The sequence below is a fragment of the Narcine bancroftii genome, chromosome 1 (genome assembly GCF_036971445.1).
Source record: "Narcine bancroftii isolate sNarBan1 chromosome 1, sNarBan1.hap1, whole genome shotgun sequence".
Lineage (NCBI taxonomy): Eukaryota > Metazoa > Chordata > Chondrichthyes > Torpediniformes > Narcinidae > Narcine > Narcine bancroftii.
Genome location: NC_091469.1, coordinates 256591453 through 256613183, shown reverse-complemented (window position 1 = coordinate 256613183; position 21731 = coordinate 256591453). Strand labels below are relative to the sequence as shown.

The 21731-nt window shown below is 39.3% G+C and overlaps 1 long non-coding RNA gene across 3 annotated transcripts in view; it reads left to right on the top strand.

Annotated features, from left to right (window-relative positions):
* Positions 1–11828, top strand: part of LOC138741891 (uncharacterized) — a 280492-nt gene extending 268664 nt beyond the window's left edge. For all 3 annotated transcript variants that reach the window (XR_011343862.1, XR_011343868.1, XR_011343855.1), the window contains one exon: positions 11581–11828. This is a non-coding gene — a long non-coding RNA (uncharacterized lncRNA). The remainder of the gene's footprint in view (positions 1–11580) is intronic.
* Positions 11829–21731: the final 9903 nt, after the last annotated feature.

The following is a 21731-nucleotide window of genomic DNA, read 5'->3' as shown; positions in this document are numbered from 1 at the left end:
AGAAACAAGCTATTCAACCCATCAAGTCTGCCCTGCCATTTAACCATGAGCTGATCCATTTTCCCACTAAGCCCCACTGCCTGGCCTTCTCCCCATAACCTTTGATGCCCTGGCTAATCAAGAACCTATCAATCTTTGTCTTAAATACACCCAATGGCCTGGCCTCCACAAACTGACTGTGGCAACAAATCCCCAGATTTACCACCCTATGGCTGAAGAAATAACTATAAGTTTCTGTTCTTGGTGGATGTCCTTCAAACCTGAAGTTGTTCTAGGCTCTCTCACCATGGAAAACAACCTTTCTACATCTACTCTGTCCATGCCTTTCAACATTTGAAATGTTTCATTAAGATTCCCCTTCATTCTCCTAAATTCTAATGAGAACAGGCGAAGAGCTGTCTAACACTCCTCATATGAAACCTCTTCATTCTCAGAATCATCTTTGAACTCTCTCCAATTTCAGTACATCTTTTCTTAAATGAAGAGCCCAAAACTGCTCACAATACTCCAAGTGAGGTCTCACCAGTACCTCATGAAGCCTCAACATCACATCCCTGTTCTTATGTACTATTCCTCTTGAAATAAATGCCAACATTGCATTTACCTTCTTCACCATTGTTTCAACATGCAAGTTTACTTTCAGGCTATCCTGCAGATGACTCCCAGTTTCCTTTGCATCTGGATATTTTCAATTTTCTCCCCATTTTAAAAATAGTCTGTCCATTTATTTTTTCCACCAAGGTGCATGACAGTACACTTTCTGGCATTATATTTCATTTGCCACTTCTTTGTTCATCCTCTTAATCTCTCTATGTCCTTCACCAGTCTTTGTGTTTCCTTTACACTTCCTGTTCCTCCACCTACCTTTGTATAATCTGCAAACTTGGCCACAAAGCCATTCTTTCCATAACCAAAATCATTAATATACAGCATAAAAAGATGCTGCCCCAACACTGACCCCTGTGGAACAGCACAAGCAACTGGCAGCCAATCAGAATATGATCCTTGTATTCCAACTCTTTGCTTCCTGCCAATTGGCCAGTGGTCTACCCACGCTAGTATATTTCCTGTTATACTATACTGTGGCTCTTATCTTGTTAAGTAGCCTCATGTAGAACACCTTGTCAAATGCCTTCTGAAAATACAAATACACAACATTTACTGCATCTCCCTTATCCCTCTGCTTGTCACTCTTCCAAGAATTCCAAAAGTTATGTCAACCAAGATTTTCCTTTAAGGAAACCATGCTGGTTTTGTTCTACCCTGCCATGTGGCTCCAAGTACTCTGTAACCTCATGCTTTACAATCAATTCCAACATCTTCCCAATCACTGATGTCAGGCTAACCAGCCTATAATTTCTTCTCTGCTACCTCACTCCCTTTTTGAAAAGTGGGATGACTTATGCAATTTTCCAGTCCTCCATGCCAGAATCTATTTATTCCTGAAAGATCATTACCAATGCCTCCACATTCTCTACTGCTACCTCTTTCAGGACCTGAGGGTATAATCCATCTAGCCTGGGAGACATCCACTCTTAGACCATTGAGCTTTCTGAACACCTTCTCCCTTGAAATGGTAACTGCACTCACTTCCCTTCCCTGATTCTCTTCTGGCACACTGTTAATGTCTTCCACAGTGAAGACTGATGCAAAATACTCATTTAATTCTTCTACTATCTTCTTCACTCCCATTATTATTTCTCCATCTTCATTTTCTAGTGGTCCTATACTCTCACTTATCTTTTATTCTTTATATATTTGAAGTTATATAGCTTATGGTTAGAGCATTAAAGGGAGGTGCAAGGGCTTGATGGCTGCTGGATAAAAATTATTCTTGAACCTTGAGGTGCTGGATTTCAGGCTACTGTGCCTTATTTTCCAAAGGGAGCAGCAAGAAGACATTGTGACCAGGGTGATGGGGGTCCTTTATGATATTGGCTGCCTATCTGAGATAGCGCATTATGTACATGTCTTCAGTAGATGGGAGGTTGGAGCCTCCAGTTACATTTGTTACTTGCTGCAGCCTTCTGCAATTCTAGCTACTCAAATTACCAGAGGAGGCCATGATGCAACTGTAGTGACAGAGTGCTAGTCATCCTCCTGACCACTAGAGGAAGTCAAAGACTAGTTTGGTGAGTTTCAAGATGGATGCCTCCACATGGTCTTGAGTGAGTTCTTTAGCTAATAAAGTATAGTTGTTTTAAAATAATCCAAGTTTGGTACCAGGAGTGGAAGAAACACCAGGAGTGTGCTGAGTGAGAATCAGTCAATAGCAGCATAGAAATGGAAAGTGTGAAGAATTCTGATGCTGTAAATTGGACAGGAAATATTGATCACAAGTGGAAGTTGTTCAAACAACTATTCATGCTGTACCTGCAAGCCATTGGACTCAATAGCAAACCTGATGAATGGAAGATTGCACTGCTACTTACCATGGTGGGACCTCAAGCACTAAAGATTTTCACTACATTTGTTTTTGCCGAGGCAGAAGGCCAGGGCAAGTTCGACAAGGTTATCGAGATGTTTGATGAACACTGTTCACCAAAGAAAAATAAAATGTGTGAGAGGTTCGTGTTTCACTCATACACGCAGCTTCAGGGAGAGAACTTCAATACTTTCTTAACAGACTTGAAATTAAAAGCAAGAAAATGCAATTTTGGATCGCTACAATATTCAATGACCCATTATCAAATTGTGTTCAGGATTATTGATAAGAAAGTGAGAGAGAGGTTTCTGCAAGAGACAGAGCTTACCTTAGCTGGAGCTATGAAGCTATGCCAAGCCAGTGAATTAGCTCTGCAGCCCACGAAAATGTTCGGTGATCGGGCAAAAGCCAATGAAAATGAAGGCATAGCCATAGCCACAGTGGGTGTCTACACACACAAACAAAAAAATGAGATATAGGGAACAATAAAAAGATGTAGAGACATTCACTTGTGAATGATGTGGCCCTCAACATGCATCAAAACTCTGAGAGGTCATTGTTGTGTCTGACCTGGCCACACTGATCTTCATATACCTGGATGACCAGGCTGAGGAACTTTGGGGGGCATCCCAGTCATTCCATGATAAAGCCCTTTATTACCTGATTAGATCACAAATGATCTGTTTGTCACCAATGTAATAACTATTGTGCATAATAAATAACAAAGCACAATTCCTAATAAGACCCATAACATTAGTTGCCTCCTGTATAATATGTGGCATTGTCCTGAAGGTTAATCTTCCATCCTAGATACACCGGCACAATCTTAGAGAGTTAGTAACCCTAGTCAGGGCTATTATTCTAAAGATACCAAAATGTTAGAGGAACTCAGCTGGGCTATTCAACATCCATAGGAGACAAAGATAAATTGCCGACGTTTCGGGCCTGAGCCCTTCTTCAAGGAAATATCAGGAAATATATCAGAAACTCTCAGAATCCAAATAATGGGGGAGGAATGCAAAATCAGAAAGTCTATTGTATTTCTCTCAGGGCTATTGTTCACACGGGAATGGTAGTGCAATTGTAAAGTTAATTGATAAGTAACCTAGTGACCTGGCCTAACATTTCACAGATTTGAGTTTAACTTTAAATCCCACTGCAGTAGCTGTGGAATTTAAATTCAGTTAATAATCTGGAATTAATTTTTACAAATATTACAAAACTACCAGATAGTTTTAAAATCCCACCTGTTTGCACATATAGGTCTAAGGATGAGGTCCTGAAGAGAGAATAGAACGAGTTAGGAAGGAAGCTGAAAAGCAGGACCTCAAGGATGGTAATCTTGGGATTGCTGCCTGGCCCACGTGCCAGAGGATAAGAATCGGAAGTTGTGGCAGATGAATACGTGACTAAAGAGTTGGCGCAGGGGGCAGTAGTTCAGATTTGTGGATCATTGGGATATCTTCTGGGGAATGTATGACCTGTACAAAAAAAAGATGAGCTACACCTGAACTGGAAAGGGACCAATATCCTGGTGGGCAAGTTTGCTCGAGCTGTTGGGGAGAGTTTAAACTAGTTCGACAGGGGTATAGGAATCAAAATGTGAGGGCAGAGAATAGAGTAGAAGGTAGAAAGGATGATGCAATGAGTGAGGGCTTGTGAGGAAGGACAAGCAGGGGAGGAAGCATAAATGTAGTAAGTTGGAGAATTTGAAATGTGTCTATTTCAATGCAGGGAGTATTAGGAATAAAGGAGATGTACTTAGAGCATGAATCAGTACATAGAAATATGATGTTGTGGCTGTTTCAGAGATTTGGCTGATGCAAAATCAGGATTGGCTGATGCAGATTTTGGGATTTTGATGTTTTAAAAGGGATAGGATTGAGATAAAAGAGGGTGGGGTGGGGAGTAGCAGTACAAGTATCACAGCTGCAGACATGTAGGACGCTGTGGAGGGATTATCTACCGAGTCCGTGTGGATGGAAATCCGAAATAGGAAGGGAGCAATCGCTGTTCTGGGAGTAGTCTATAGGCCTCCAAATAGCCCTCGGGACACTGAAGAACAGATAAGTAGGCCAATTTTGGGACAGTGCAGAAATTACAGGGTTGTTGTGATGGGAGACTTAAACTTCCTAAATATTGATTGGCACTTCCTTTCTTCAAAAGAGATAGATGGGGCAGAATTTTTCAGATGTGTTAAAGAAGGATTCCAAGCACAGTATGTGGACCATCTGACTGAAGGAGAGACCATACTGAATCTAGTGCTGGGTAATGAATCTGATCAGGTGACAGATCTCTTCATGGGGAAACATTCTGGTGATAGTGACCACAACTCCATGGGCTTTAGCATAGCTCTGGACAAGGATAAAAGCAGACAAAATGGGAAAGCATTTAATTAGGGAAGGGCTAATTATGAAGGGATGAGGCCGGAACTAGGGGGAGTGAATTGGGCACAGATGTTCTCGAGAGAAAGTACAGAATTAATGTGGAAGACCACTTGCACAGGATTCTGGATAGGTTTGTCCCATTGAGATAAGGAAAGAATGGTAGGAAAAGGGAACGGTAGTTGACAAAACAGGTGAGACAGCTAGTTAAGATGAAAAAGGAAGCATCCAGTAGATTTAAAAAGCAAGGAACAGGAGGGGCTCGTGAGAATTACATGTTAGCCAGGAAGGAACTGAAGAAGGACTTAAGAAAGCTAGAAGGGGACATGAGAAGGCCTTGGCATATAAAATTAAGGAAAACTCCTAAGGCCTTCTACGTGGAGGACAGAAGACTAACAAGAGTGAATGTAGGGCCACTAAAGGATAATGGAAGCAACAGGTGCTTGGAGGCGGAGGAGGTTGGCGGTCCTAAATTAATACTTTGCTTCAGTATTCATCAGAGAAGTGGTCTTTGGTCAAGGTGAGGTCAGAATAAAACAAGTTTATGTGCTGGACCATGTTGAGATTAAGAAAGAGGAAGTGCTGCATCTTCTTTAAAATATTAAGATTGATAAGTCCCCAGAGCCATACGAGATATATCCCAGGTTGCTATGGGAAGGGAGGGAAGAGATTGCTGGGGCTCTGGCAATGATCTTTGTGTCCTCCCTGGCCACAGGGAGGTGCCAGAAGATTGGAGAATGGCAAACTTGGCCCCCTTGTTTAACAAAGGTAATAGGTAGAATCCTGGGAATTATAGACCAGTGAGTCTTACATCAGTGGTGGGCAAACTATTGGAGATGATTCTTAAGGACAGAACTTATGAACATTTAGAGAAGTACAGTGTACTCAAGGATAGTCAGCATGCCTTTGTGAGGGGAAGGTCATGTCTCATGTGCCTAAATGAATTTTTTGAGGAGGTAACAAAATAAATTGATGAAGATAGGATGGTAGATGTGGTCCATATGGATTTTAGTAAAGCATTTGACAAGGTTCCCCACGAGAGACACATTCAGAAAGTCATGGCTGTGTGGATTCAGAATTTGCTTGCCTGAATAAAGTAGAAAGTTATAGTGGATGGAAAGTATTCTCCCTGGAGGTCAGTGATGAGTGGACTTCAACAGGGTCCTGTTCTTGGACCCCTGCTCTTTGTGATTTTTATAAATGACCTGGATGAAAATGTGGAGGGATGGGTCAGTAAGTTTGCAGATGATACAAAGGTTGGAGGAATTGTGGATTGTGTTGAAGATTGTCATAGGTTACAACAATATTATAGACAGGATGCAGAGTTAGGGAGAAAAGTGGCAGATGGAGTTCAATCCAGATAAGTGTAAGGTGATGTATTTCGGAAGGTCAAACTGGAAGGCAGAGTACATGGTTAATGGTAGGATACTTAACAGTGTGCAAGAACAGAGGGACCTTGGGGTCCAAATCCATAGACCTCTCAAAGTTGCTGCATAGGTTGATAGGATAGTTAAGAAGGCCTATGGTATTCTGGGTTTCATTGGTCAGAGTCATGAGGTGACGTTTCAGCTCTTTAAATCTCTGGTGAGACCATGCTTAGAATATTGTGTTCATTTCTAATCACCTCATTACAGGAAGGATGTGGAAGCTATGGAGAGGGTGCAGAGGAGATTTACCAAGATGCTGTCTGGATTGGAAAATAAGTCTTATGAGAAAAGATTAGCAGAGCTGGGGCTTTTCTCTTTGGAGTGAAGAAGAATGAGGGGTGATGTAACTGAGGTCTACAAGGTTATGAGCGGCATAGCTAGGTAGACATCCAGAACCTTTTTCCCAGGATGGGAGTAGCAAATACCAGAGGACATCTGTACAATGTGAAGGGAGGAAGGTTTAGGGGAGACATCAGGGGCATTTTTTTAAAACAGAGAGTTTTGGTTGCCTGAAATGTATTGGCAGGGGTGGTGGTGGAGGTTGGAACAATAGGGTATTTAAGAGATTCTTAGACAGGCACATGAATGACAGAAAAATAGAGGGCTATGAGGTGGGGGGGTTCATTTTTTTATGGTATATATAGGTAAGCCCATCATTTTTGGCCAAAGGGCCTGTAATGAGCTTTAATTTTCTATGTTCTATGTCCTTCAGGGAAGAAAACCTACCATCCATACCTCCTCTGGCCTATCAATGTCTGGTTGACACTGAAATGGTCCAGCAAACTATTCATTTTGGGATCTGCTGGACTTTTAGTTACGCTCATATAAATCAAAGGTATACAGTAGAAGAATCTATTCCTGATACTTCTTGTGACTAAAGTTCAAGGGGCTGATTTATAACTGGATATTTAATGCACAGAACTGCCACTAGCCATCGTACCACATCTCTTAGCCCCTCAGCCCTAATTACTGGATGCCTGCTGATCAGTGAGATTTGGGAGTGTGTCATGGTGAATCCTTGATCACAAACAAGAATAGTCATTGTCTTTTACCCATGCTTACCTCTTGTAAATACCACAGAGGCAGGGAGAGAGGGAAAACAGTAGAGCGAGTGAGGGATCCTTTGTGGCAACAATGAGTTCAGTACCTGAAATATTTTCTCTATGATCTCCATTTAAGTTAGATTCTTCAAGCAAAATGTTACACCATCTGGTTTATTAGACAGAGATTGTTATGTGTGGGTCGCCATCAGAAGAATTCTGTTCATTTGAGTTCTCTACAGCAATAGATTTGATATTTAACAGAAGCCACGCAAGTAGATGTTGTCCTTTGAAGCACTGTTCTATAGCAGTGATGAGTTATGGTTTAAGAGGATAAAAAATTGCACATTTAAATTAGTCATGTTGCTCTGCAGTTAACAGTGAAATGATTTGTGGAATATGTTATCATAAAGGAGCTTAAGATGCTAAAATCACACAAGCAGCTATTTGGCTCATCATATTTATGCTGATATAATTTTAAAATTCCTATAGTCCTAGTTCCTTCCACTTTTCTAGGTTTGTATTTTTCTTACGTTTGTGTGCAAATCCCTCTGTAAGCTGCTCTATGCTTACAATCCAAGAGTGCAACTTTCAGACAACTTTGGTCATGTATAATCTGATTCTCGTTGGCCCCCACTGGTAGCCTTAGTTTCAGGTACCCAGGCCTAAAGCTCAGGAATCTGCTGCAAAACCATCATTCTTCTCGATCTCCTTCTCCATCAGATAATATTTGATCCCCAAGTTCTTGGTTACTTGCTCTAACATCTCCTGATCTGGGTTAATATCAAATTTTTGGGATTCTTTACTACAGCAATTTGGAACCTATTTTCCCTATGTACAGGTGCTCCCTGACTTATGACCGTAATTGGGACTGAAGGATCAGTCTCATCTCGAAATGGACATGTCGGCATTTTTTCCCCACATACATGGAGTAATTAAGTCTTAAAGCAAACTTTTTATCAAAATTTTCATTACTTGAACTTTCCTTGTTAATCGGCATAATTTTCATCATCTGAACTTGTTAGTCAGCATCCCAGGGACCATAGGCTGGGTGCGGCCATCTTGATTCTGGAGTACATGCCCGAGTCTTCATTTGGCGCATGCACAGTAGGTTCGCGTATTGGAGTTTGGTTGGCGCGTGCACGAGAATCAAGCACCCTAACAATATTCAATTCATGTCCTTAACTCCCACACATGCGCCAACCTAACTCCAGTATGTGAGCCCACTGCGCATGTGCCAACCAAAGACACTAGCACGCGCACAGGAATCAAGATAGCCACACCCAGCCTCTGGACCCCAGGACACTGACTAACAAGGTAAGTACACATATTTTGGCCCTTACAAGCCCTATTATAGTTTGTTAAATGTAACATAAACTGCGTAAATTTTATATTTTTTCTTATATTTTTTAAAAATTCAGTCATATGTGCAGATGGATGTAAGTCGCATAGGTTGCAAGTCGGGGAGTACCTGTATACCTTTACTTACTGTGGGCCACCCATAACAAACGCATTGACTGGTGGAGGGCAGGAGGGGATGGGGATGGGGATGTGCTAAGGGGGAATGCTGGAAAGCTTGAGCCTCTTCCCTGACCACCAATGGGATTTTTATTTTGTTTGATGGGAAAATCTTTTGACAATTTTTGTTTTTTCCGTCATCAAATTTACTGAATTGTTTTACATACTACTTATTTATTATAGCAATAATATCTGTCCACCTCATCACTAGGGACCATCTATACTATAACCTTTTTCCTTCCACCCACATATCACCTTAAGCAATCCCTCACTAATCACAGAGCACCTATGACATAGGGAATACTTCCAGTGGTACGTGAGTGGAAAGAAAAAGGTTGAGAACCACTGACCTATAACAAGCCCACAGATCACCAGATGTCCTTGGAGCACAGATTGAGAACCATTACATTGAAGATAATGGTGTAGTATGCCATAATTGGTATTTTTCAGTGTTAAAACATCATTAACAGTCTCATAAGGTTGTTTAAAAAAAACTCCGATAGGCATAAAATTGATCGTTAGCAAGTTCTTTCGTGTAACATAACTCCATTACAAGAATAGCAGGTGTTGGATGGTCATTTCCCTCATTAGTAAGTTTTGATCTCAAAAAGGAGCCATTGCGATTGGCCAGTGTTCTTTCAGCTACAGGGAATCGTTGCCAAGGAACAAATGTGCATTACAATAATAGGCAGAGAACTTCATTGGGTAAAGGAGAACATTCAGCACAGCAGGTAGCTTTCTCATGCCAGGGAGGTGTCTGAAAGGGTGTAAATACATGTCAGATACCCTCACATCAGCAAATGTCCCCCTTCTGAATTGAGGGCAGAAATCACATTTATCAAAAAGGAGCTGTTCTTTTTTACTGCCATGCAGCAGTAAATAGCATGTGTGGCATATTTCAACAAAGGGTTCAAGGCTGTGCTCAAAGCCTCCTTGAAAAATGCTCTAAGGAAATCCCTGACTTGTCTGTTCAAGGTAGAGAAGGAGAATTTGGAGTGGCATTGAAAGCCTTTCACCAGAAGCACACAGATAAAACATAGAAAGAAAGCATTATTAACCCACCCCATCAGAAATCTTCTGCCCCATTTTGGAAGAACCTACAGTTCCCACATTACTCTTAACAGTTATCTCAGAATCCATAAAACCCACATGGGTTAAAATCTCAAACCTGAGGAAGCCCTAGAAAGAAAACTATCTCAGCTAAGGATCAAGAAGTCTTGTTTCAGAGTGTGAGGTGATGGGGGGACGTGGCAAGATGGTGTAGATGGAAGACGTGTGTTCCACCTCTCCCCAGCTGGATCATTAAATACCTGGTTTTTTAATAGTCTAAAGTGATTAAAAATAAGATTTACAGTTATTTAAATAAGAGTGCTTTATGATGGCATCTAATGTGAAAAAGCTTAAACCTCAGCTTTAGAAAAAAACTACCATATAAAAGTGTGGAAGAATTGAGGCCTACCTGTATTGCTGAATCCATGGAGTCATTGTTGGGAGTCTCCAAGCCTCAGAGGACTCCAGCCCATTTGACTTTGACTCTGGCACCGATCCTGCATCCGCAAGATGGCGCCGGCACATCGGTGAGTTCGGCCGTTGCCAACCCACATCCACGTGAAGTCGCGTGTGTGGGCGGCACGGCCGATAAAGGGACCCGCGACCTCACTGGACAGCCCGGTGGCACACAGGGTAGTGTCGGAAGACACCTCTGCGCGTCCGACGGCTTCGCCTGGCCTGCGTGTGGCATCGCAGGCCCAGGAGCTGCTGGACAAAATTAGCGCTGTGGAGGAGCCTGAGCATCGGTGTCCCGAGAAGGTCGGAGTGTCGGCGTCAGATGTCCAGACCTGCAGCTGTTCAGTTAAAGGAACTGTGCTGACTGATGAAGAAAAGGAACTTACCTTACTGGAATATGTCCAAGAGGAGGAGCTTGCTGTTAAAGAGGATGAATCTCAAAAAGTGGAAGTGGAATCTGGACTGAATTCAGTGTTTATTATTTTGGAAGGGATTGCTGGTCAAATACAGCAAATGCATAATATGTCAAAACAAATATCAACACAAATGACACAAGGATTTATGGAGATTAAAATAAAAATGAAAACATTGTGTGATGAAATGTCAACTGTGAAACAGGAAATGATTGTAGTTAAAAGTGATATTAATAAATGTATATAATCAGTAGACACTGTGCAAGATAATTTTAAGAAAATTGAAACACCTTTCTCTGAGTGTCAAACTCATGTAGAACATAATAGAGAAAAATGGAAAAAGTGGAAGGCTCTTTTGTAGATTGGGGGATTCAGAAAAGAGATTTAATGAAGAAGATTGATTCGTTGGAAAATCAAAGTCGGAGGAACAATGTGAAAATAGTTGGTCTTCCAGAGGATATGGAAGGTGCTGACCCTATAAAATTTTTTAAGCACTAGATCCCAGAGGTGCTGGGTAAAGTCATTCCCTGAAGATTTGGAATTGGATAGGGCTCTTAGGGCTTTGAGAAGAAGACCACTTCCAGGACAAGCACTGAGAGCAGTTTTGATTCGTTGTCTAAAATATCAAGATCGTGAAATGATTCTACGCATGGCAGTACAGAATGCAAGACAGAATCGATCTCCATTAATGGTTCAACATAATAGGGTGTTCTTTTATGCTGATTTGAGTCAAGAGGTTATTCGAAGATGATGAGAATTTAATACGGCTAAAGATGTTTTGTGGCAAAAAGGTTACAAGTTTGCTTTTTGTTATCCTGCAATTTTGAAGGTTTTTAATGGCAATTTTCAATCTCAATTTTTTTTTAGAATGATCATGATGCCTTGGTTTTTGCTAACTCTTTGCTGGAATTGCGAAGAAATAGATCTTCTCCTCTGTTATCTCCTAAGAGGAGAGTGAATGGAAATGGACATGGGAATGGAAAGAATGGGAAGAATGGAAAGTATGGAACGAATGGAAGGAAAGAAATGTTGACTCAGAGTCTTCTTGATGTTGAAGATCCAGGACAGTCATTGGGCTTGGACTATATTTGATTGTGTTTGATTAAATATTCAATATATATCTTGCTGGGGGGGGGGGGGTGGATGACACTGAAAACTTTGACAGTCATCTACCACTAGTTGGTTTACCACACCCAGTTTTTTAGGGTATTACTATCTTTGGGTGTTTTTTTTGTAATTTTTTTTGTTGTTGTTTTGTTATTTTTACTTCATTTTTATTTTTTATTGAGGGAGTTTTTTGAAGAATTGTAGAGGGGAGCATTATTTTATAATGTATAATTATATTAGTAGTTTAAAAAAGATGTCTCAGTTGAACTTTGCAATTTTTAATGTGCAGGGGTTAAATAATCCAATCAAGAGAAAGAGAATATTGGCCTATATAAAAAAAATGAAAATTGATATTGCTTTTTTACAAGAAATACATTTGACTGAGAAAGAACATTTGAAATTGAAAAGGGATTGGGTTGGTCATGTTTTCTCTTCTTTTAATTCTAAGGCAAGGGGCGTAGTAATTTTGATTCATAAAAATTTACCTTATGAATTGGAATCTTTAGAGGGGTATGCTGGTAGGGTGTTAGGAGTGAATTGTAAAATTTTTGCTATATCATGGACTTTGTTGAATCTTTATGCCCCTAATATAGATGATGAACAGTTTATTTCAGAAGCTTTTTTATTGTTAACTCAAGCTCATGAAAATGTTTTAGATGGTGGTGATTTTAATTGTGTTCTCGACCCTTTGTTGGATAGAAACCCAAAGAGTATAAGGAAATCAAAGATGGCAACACAAATTAATGCTTTAATAAAAGATTTACATTTGGTGGATATTTGGAGAAGAAGGATTTTTCTTTTTATTCTTCGAGACGATTTGTTTTCTACAATTGATTTATTTTTGGTATCAGCGCATTTACAAGGTAGAGTATTACAAGCTGAATATAAAAGTAGAGTTATATCAAATAATTCATTATTACTTTTTTCTTGTGAAAGTTCGGAGGAAGTGCGTTCGTCGTTTAGATGGAGGTTTAATGCAATGTTATTGAAAAACCAGAATTTGTTACTTTTGTTAAAGAGCAGATTTCTTTATTTCTGACTGAAAATGTTAATTCTGTGGATAGTTATTTTGTAATATGGGATGCTTTAAAAGCTTATTTGAGAGGGCAGATCATTAGTTATTCTACGAAAGTTAAGAAACAATATATGGCAGAAAGTTTAGAGTTAGAAAATAAGATTGCTGAGTTAGAAAAGGACTTTCAGAAAGGGGTAAGAGAAGATAAAAAAAATTGCATTGGAGAGGTTGAAGTTGCGTTATAATACTTTACAAACTTATTCGTTTGAGCGCTTAATTAATCGATCTAAACAACGTTATGATGAGTTAGGGGAAAGAACTCATAAGGTACTTGCTTGGCAGTTGAAAGCTGAACAGATGTCTTGGACTATTAATGCTGTTAAGAAGAATTCAATAATAACATAAGCCTCAGGAAATTAATGACCAATTTTATTTATTTTATCAAAAATTATATACTTTTGAGGGGAAACAGGATAATGGTTTTATTGATTCTTACTTATCTAAATTAAAGTTACTGGTATTAGATGGAATTGATGTTCAGGAATTGGAATCTCCATTTACTGATTTTGAAATTAAGGAAGCTATTCAGGAAATGCCAAATGGAAAGTCCCCAGGGGATGATGGATTCCCTGTGGAATTTTATAGAAAATTTTATGATGATTTATCTAATGAATTTGGAGAGGTGTTGAATCAAGTTACTGAAGATCAGAAGCTACCAAAATCATGTTCTAGTGCTTTAATAACTGTTATTCCAAAAAAAGATAGAGATCCATTGAAAGTGTCTTTGTATAGACCCATTTCTTTATTAAATGGGGATTATAAAATTATATCGAAAGTATTAGCTAATAAACTTGCTAAATATTTCCCTAAATTGGTACATATTGATCAAACAGGTTTTATTAAAAATAGAAATGCATCAGATAATATACTTTGATTAATTACTTTGGTCAATGCATATCAAAAGCAACCTAACCATCCTATGGTGGTTGCATTAGATGCAGAAAAAGCTTGTGATAGGAATTTTTTATTTAAGGTGTTAGAGAAATTTAAATTAGGCCCTTTTTTATTGGTTGGGTCTTAATATATAAGAACCCGATTGCTAGGGTGGTGATGAATGGACAAATTTCTTTACCATTTAATTTGACTCGTTCAACTCGACAGGATTGCCCATTGTTACCAGCCTTATTTGCATTGGTTATTGAGCTGTTAGCTCAGGCTTTATCTAATATCTGGTATTAGATGGAATTAATGTTCAGGAATTGGAATCTCCATTTACTGATTTTGAAATTAAGGAAGCTATTCAGGAAATGCCAAATGGAAAGTCCCCAGGGGATGATGGATTCCTTGTGGAATTTTATAGAAAATTTTATGATAATTTATCTAATGAATTTGGAGAGGTGTTGAATCAAGTTACTGAAGATTAGATGAAGAAATTAGAGGGATTTGGGTTAAGAATGAAGAATAAAAAAATAATTTATTTGTGGATGACGTGTTTGTATATTTGACGGAAACGGAATGTTCGTTGAAACAATTGCAAGAGTGTTTGTTGAAATTTGGAGAATTATCGGGATATAAAGTTAATTGGGACAGAAGTAAAATTTTACCAGTTGGAGTGGGAGATTATTCTGAATTTAAAATAATTACAAAATTAAGGTGGACAAGTAAAATTAAATATTTAGGTGTGTTTATGGATACGAATTATCAATGATTATATCAATTAAATTATGTACCTATATTAAGATGGATTAAAGCAGATTTGACTAAGTGGAAAGATCTTCTATTAACTTTGATTTGTCTGGTTAATTGTATTAAAATGAATATTTTTCCACGAATTCAATATTTATTTCAGTCACTACTTTGTTTACTTTCTAAGGGTTTTTTTTTCAAGATTTGAATAAAGCAGTGAGAGAGTTTTTATGGAAAAGTAAATTAGCTCAAATGGCACTGCATAGACTTACATGGAAGTATATATTGGGGGATTACAATTACCACACTTTCAAGATTATTATGAAGCAACCCAAATGAAGTTCATAAGTAGATTGATGGATTTAAATCAGCCTCCTGGCTGGGCTAAAGTGGAGATGGCGTGTATTTCTAGGGTTGAAATACATGAATTTATATTTCATTGGAATTTGAATTTGTTACAGCAATATGATATGCCGATATTGAAACATTTATTAAAGATTTGGCTAAAAAAATATAGGGTGTTAGGGTCGAAAGATAAATTACCTATTTTAACTCCATTGTACAATAATCAGCTTATTCCTTTTTCAATGTTTAACAATCATTTAAAGATATGGGATTCTAAAGGTATATAGACAATACAAGATTGTTTTGTAGAGGGCCAATTTCTTTCTTTTAATCAATTGAGAGAAAGATTTTATATACCTGTTAATTGTTTGCATATTATCAACTTAGAGCTTTGATAAAAGATAATTATGGTAAAGAGATGACTTTACCTACTTTGTCGAGATTTGAATCTTTGATTTCCTCTATACCAAAAAAGGGTTATATTTCAGTTATGTATAATTTGTTACAAGATAGTATGGATAAGACAGATTGGGAGAAATCTAAACTCAAATGGGAGAGTGATTTAGTATTTATTTTTCCTGAAGATGATTGGGCGAATATGTGTCAGGACAATGTAATTAAATTGACTAATGTGCGATATGGAATGGTTAATTATAACTTTTACATCAATTATATTTGACCCCGGAAAAGTTAAAAAAATCTGGGTTTAGTAATTCGGATTCTTGTTTTAGATGTGGTTCATGTATTGGAACTTTTTTACATGCTGTATGGAATTGTGTTAAAGTTCAATCATTTTGGCAAGGAATTAAAGTAGTTTTGGAGAAATTATATAATTTTATACTACTGTTAGATCCAACAATTTTCTTGTTGGGAAATTTATATTTGTTAAGAGGAATGGGATTGGATAAAATTCAAATTACCTTTGTATGTTTGGTATTATCAGTAGCGCGTAAATGTGTTGCTAGCACCTGGAAAGATTATACTGAAATTAATATAGCTTGTTGGCATAATAAATTGAAAGTATGTGTTGTTATGGAAAAAATTACTTATGTTTTACATGATAATTGTTCTTCTTTTGTTAGTAAGTGGTCTCTGTATTTGAAATATATGCATTTAGATATACTTTGAAATGTTGTTAACATTAAAAAAATATATATAAATATATATAATTAATATTTTCTTTTTTTTTTGCTCCCCTGAAAGGAGCTGGCTGTAAGGGTGGGGGGGGGGGGATGGGTATTAATGAAAAATTTTCTTTGACTATTTTTATACTGTATGTTATGTTTCTGTTTTCTTTTAAATAAGGTTTTTTTAAAAAGTGTGAGGTGATTGAGAATTTGATTTTGTAATCAATGCAAGCAAATGCATTAGGTTGCGAGACAATCCTGGAGTAGCAAGTGCACTGTTCTCAGAGTCAATATCTCTTTACCATTCTCAAGTTTCTTGCAGGCTGTCCTGCATGCCACATATGGCATGCTTCTGCTCATTGCAGTTTGACAGCAGCCCTGCCAGCAATATGGGGAAACATTATTTTTGATAAATGCACATTTTTTCATTCCCAGAAGATGAGGCATTTTGCTGCACTTCAAGGCATGCAGAGAGAGTACTCAGGCCCTTACAGACACCTCCCTGATAGCTTCTTGAGTGCTACTCTTTTTTTCAGATATCTTCAGTTTTTGTTCTCATTTCTCTTTACAGTGACACACCTAGTAGAGCTACTGCCTCACAGAGCTAGACACTCAAGTTCAATCCTGGCCTCGGGTCTTGCCTAAGTGAAGTTGGCACATTCTCCTTGAAACCATATGGGTTTCCCCCAGATGCTTCAGTTTCCCATATCCCAAAGATTTGTCAGTTAGAAGTTTGATTATAAATGCTTCTCTTGTGCAGATGAAGTGGGATTAATGTAGGTTTAATATAAGTGGGTGGATGATGGTCAGCACAGACTCAGTGGGCATACTTCCATTTGTATCTCTCTGTGACTTTTCTGATCTGATGGATATAGAGCCATGTCTCTTTTTTTTTTAACTGATTTTTGTTCTGGCTACATGGTTTTGCTGAAACCATCTGAAAGTATGGTGACTGGGACTCCAGTTTGGTCCAGCCTTCTTGCGGTTTATTTGACAAAGTATTGGAGTGCTTTGGCCTGTATCTGTGGGAGAGAAATGCCATGCCCTCTAAATAGGTCTCAACCTTCAGCAATATTACAAGCTGACTCTCATGCAAGAGAACACCATTCGAAACAGCTCAGAACATCATGCCAAAGTCTTGCCAGAAGTGCTTTGGGTCTTATTTGCCTGTCAATGCCATTTGGCAACCAGGATACATCAAAAAGTCTATAATATATCTTATTATCTCTGACCAGAAAGTGCCTGTTAACATCTGCAGTAACTCACTTAGCATTGTGTGCCATTAACAGAACTTTTATCCACACAACAGCTGTTTCTGGAGCACTGCAGAGGCAAATTTCTAGGACATTGTTCACAGTATACCTTTTGCTTCAACAGCATCTGAAATCCAGAACATTAACTGATGCATAATAATGCTGCATTCCAATGGGATTTGAAGCAGTTCTGGACCAGCTGTGAGGAATAATTATGATTCCCACTGGCATTTTCCCACCACTTTAGGCTTTTTTTTGGGATTAGTGCCAGGAGCATCATTGTTGACAAGTTTCCTGTTCATTTCGTGCATGTCCAAATGTATCTGTCTGAAGTCTTTAAACAGAAAAAATATATAATGTTCAATGGTAAAACTAGATCATCATTAACTGACTTAAAGATCAGAGCAAGAGTCAATAGACAGAGAGCAACTGTGTCTGAAGGTAATTTTGCCTGTCTGGTTCGAATTAGTTCATGAAAAGAATCAAAAGCAGCTATCTGTTAAAACCTTCAAGCAGGCTACTTTTTTTCCCTGAAAGAAGAGGCCCAGGGCTTATCCAATATTTAGAATCCCTCAGCTCCAGAATGCAAAATTCATAACCCCTCTTCTTCGATCATGGGAAATAGATTTTGTATTGAAAGTCAAGCTGTATAAATGGGAATTCAACACCATTAGAGAGTATTATTTATCCTTGTGAACAAATGGGAATTAACGATTGTAGAATGTGAGTTATCTTTGTGAATGAATGGGAACTCCATACTGGACCATCATTGCAGATTACCCCTGAGAGTAAAGAAGGATAATTTTCCCTTCTGAAAAAAGCAGACCTCTGCACCAAGAGGCTGAGAAAAGGATATTCCTTGCCATCTTCATGGCTTCATCTTTGGGCAATCAAGTAGTTGGAGACAATATGTGAAAATCTCAGAGTCAGCTGCTTGGGCAATAGAGGTCAGGTGACCCAAGCATCACTATAAAAGCGATGGACTGTGTAGCAGAGTGCTCTGAGTGGTAAGGCTTTAGCTCAAGAGGCTTTGTGGAGAAGGGGGCAGGAGCTGAGGTAAGAACATCCCAATCAAGGAACAAAAGGGATTTATCAGGTAAGCACATGTAAGGACAGGTTTTATTTATCTTATTTTTTTTCCCTCTAGTCATGGAAGCCAAAGTAGGGAAATGTTCTCATTGCACAATGTGGGTCATCAGGGAAGCCAGCAGTATCCCTGATGACTTCATCTGCGACAAGTGCATCCAACTATAATGCCTTACAAACTGAATTAAGGAACTAGAGTTGGATGAACTCCGGATCATTCAGGAGGCTAAGGGGATGATAGGCAGGAGTTATAGGAATGCTGTCACACCAAGGAGACAGGATGAAGGTAGCAGTTAGGAGGGAAAGAGAACAGGCAGGCAAGCAGACACCCCCGTGGCCATTTCCCTCAATAACAAGTAAGTAATTTTAGGTACTGTTTTGGTTGGGGGGGGGGGGGGAGATACCTACCAGAGACAAGACACACTGATCAGGTCTCTGGCACAGAGTCTGGTCCTGTGGCAAATAAAGGAAGGGAGAAAAAGAGGTGAGCTATAGTGATATGGGATTTCATGTTAGGAGGACAAATAATAGGTCCTGTGGAAGAGATTGAGATTCCCAGATGGTATGTTGTCTCCCAGATGCCAGGGTTTGGGATGTTTCAGATCAAGTTCACAACATTCTCAAGAGGGAGGATAAACAGCCAGATGTCATGGTCCATGATGTGAGTAGGAATCCTGATGAGGATCTGCAAAGAGAGTTCAGGGAATTAGGTCCAAAGTTGAAGGATAGGGTTGTAATCTCAGGATTGATACCCATGCCTTGTGCTAGTGAGGTTAGAATTAGGAGGATAATTCAACTTAGAATGTGGCTAAAGTCATGGTCCAGGAGGGAGGGCTTCAGGTTTCTGGATCATTGGGCTCTTTTCCACGGAAGATGGGACCTGTTCTGACAAGACAATTTGCATCTGAACTGGAGGGGGACTAATATCTTTGCGGGAAGGTTTGATAGTTCTGCTCTGGTGGGTTTAAACTAGATTTGCAGGGGGTTGGGAACCAGAGTGCCAGAGCAGATAGAGGAATGAAGGAGGGAAAAGATTATGTGAAAATTGCATGCACCATTAGAAGTCAATGGGTAGTACATGGTGGAAATTTTCTGAAGTGTGTCTATGTCAATGTAAGAAGTATTGTTGGAAAGGCAGATGAACTTCGAGCATAGATTGGCATGAGGAATTATAACATTGTGGCCATTAATGAAATTTTGTTGCAGGAGGGGCAGGACTGGCAGCTCAATGTTTCAGGCTTCAGATGCAATAGAATTGGGGTGGGGTGGGGGTGGGGATGGGGAACTGAAAGGGGAAGAGTCACATTGCTCATCAGGGAAAATGGCACAGATGTGCTCAGGTAGGACAGACCAGAGGGTTCAGCTAGAGGCTATATGGATGGAGATGAGGAATGGAAAAGGTATGACCACATTCATGGGTTGTATAATAGACCGCCTAATAGTTAAAGAGAATTGGAGGAGAAAATCTGTCGAGAGATAGCAGACAACTACAAAGAACATAAAGTTGTGATAGTAGGAGATTTTAACTTTCTACATAATGACTGGGACTCCCATACTGTAAAATGGTTGGATGGCTGTGATAGTACAGACCTATCACCAATGTATATAGTTACAGTATCTAGAGTGTAATGACTGTGCTTACAGCGATTGGCTGAGAGCTTAGCCATGCCTACTGTCTGGGCCTTAAAGGATTGTGTCCCTAGCCAGGTCGGATCATTCCGGACTGGTCGGCCACCTGTGAAGAGCTCCTGTCTTTTGCTAATAAAAGCCTTGGTTTGGATCAACAAGTCTTTGGTTCTTTCGACGAGCTCTACAATGACTTAGAGTCTGTCAAATGTGTTCAGGAAAGTTTCCTAAATCAATTTATAGAGGTACCAACTAAAGAAAAAGTGCAATATTGGTACCCCTATTAGTAAACAAGACAGGACAGGTGACAGAAGTATGTGTTGGGAATATTTTGGGTCCAGAGATCATATGCCATTTGTTTCAAGTTAATTATAGAGAAGGACAGGTCTGGGCCTCTGGTTTAGATTCTAAACTGGAGAAAAGCCAATTTTGAGGAAATGAGGAAGGATCTAGAATGCGTGAATTGGGATAAGTTGTTTTCAAGCAAGGATGTGCGAAGTAAGTGGAGGATCTTCAAAGGTGAAATTTTGAGAGTACAGAGTTTGTGTGTTCCTATCAGGATTAAAGAAAATGTTAATGGGCAAGGGAAACATTGGTTTTCGAGGGATATTGGGAATCTGGTTTAGAAGGTGTATAGCAGGTATAGGCAACGTGGAGCAAATGAGGTACTTGAGAAGTATTTAAAAAATGCAAAACAAAACTCAAGGAAAAAAAAAACCAGGAAGGCTAAAAGAAGACATGAGGTTGCTGAAGTGCCAGTTGATGAAGTAGACAAAGATGATGTGGTCAAAAAATAATCATGGCTTATGCCTTAAAGCAAATAAGGGTGGATAAATACCCAGGACCCGACAAGATATTCCCTCAGAGGGAGGCTAGTGAGTGGAATGATTGCTTCTCAGATTGGAGGCCTAGTGGTGTGCCTCAGGGGTCAGTGCTGGGATCATTGTTGTTCGTCATCTATATCAATGATCTGTATGATAATGTGGTGAATGTGGGCTCAATTTTAACATTCATGGAAGAATTTGGACAGGTACTTGGATAGGAGGGGTATGGAGGCCCATAAATTGGATGTAGGTCAGTGAGACTAGACAGATAAATAGTTTGGCACAGACTAGAAGGGCCAAAGGGCCTGTTTCTTTGCTGTAATATTCTACGTTTATTAACACAGAAACATGGCAGGAGAACAGTGTCAGGAACATTGGGCAAAAAAAGTTTTTCCATCCTTTGCTCATAACAACTCACCTTCGCCACACCACCTGACATGATTCCCTCATACTTTGCATTCCCTAAGCCTTACCTAATCTCCAATCCCTGATCACAGGGTCCCTCAATTAAGCTTCAAAACTGGACTCCTTCAGCTTTGCCTTTGCATTCCAAACCATTTGCAAAACTAAAGTATCAATTGGAATCCTTCAATCCAAGGATGAGTGGCAAATTGGATCCAAATTTGGCTGAGTGACCAGAAGATAAGGTTAATTGTTGATGTTCTATGGTGATTGGCTGGTTGTTACCAGTAATATTTCACAGTCATCAGTCCATATGGATTATCTGTTGAATAGATTCTTAAAAGATTCTATTGTACCTGCCTCCTCCAACATGTGGAAGTAAAGTTCTGCCAGGTGGAAATGGGTGTGGATGGATCAATGTTAATTAAAGCCTACATGTGCCTTGCTACTTTGTAAAAAGAATGTAGAGGCTTGTAAGTATTCAGAGTGTGATGGCTCCCATGACTTGGGTTGCCTGCTGAGCCATTAAATTTCCATCAGCCCAAGG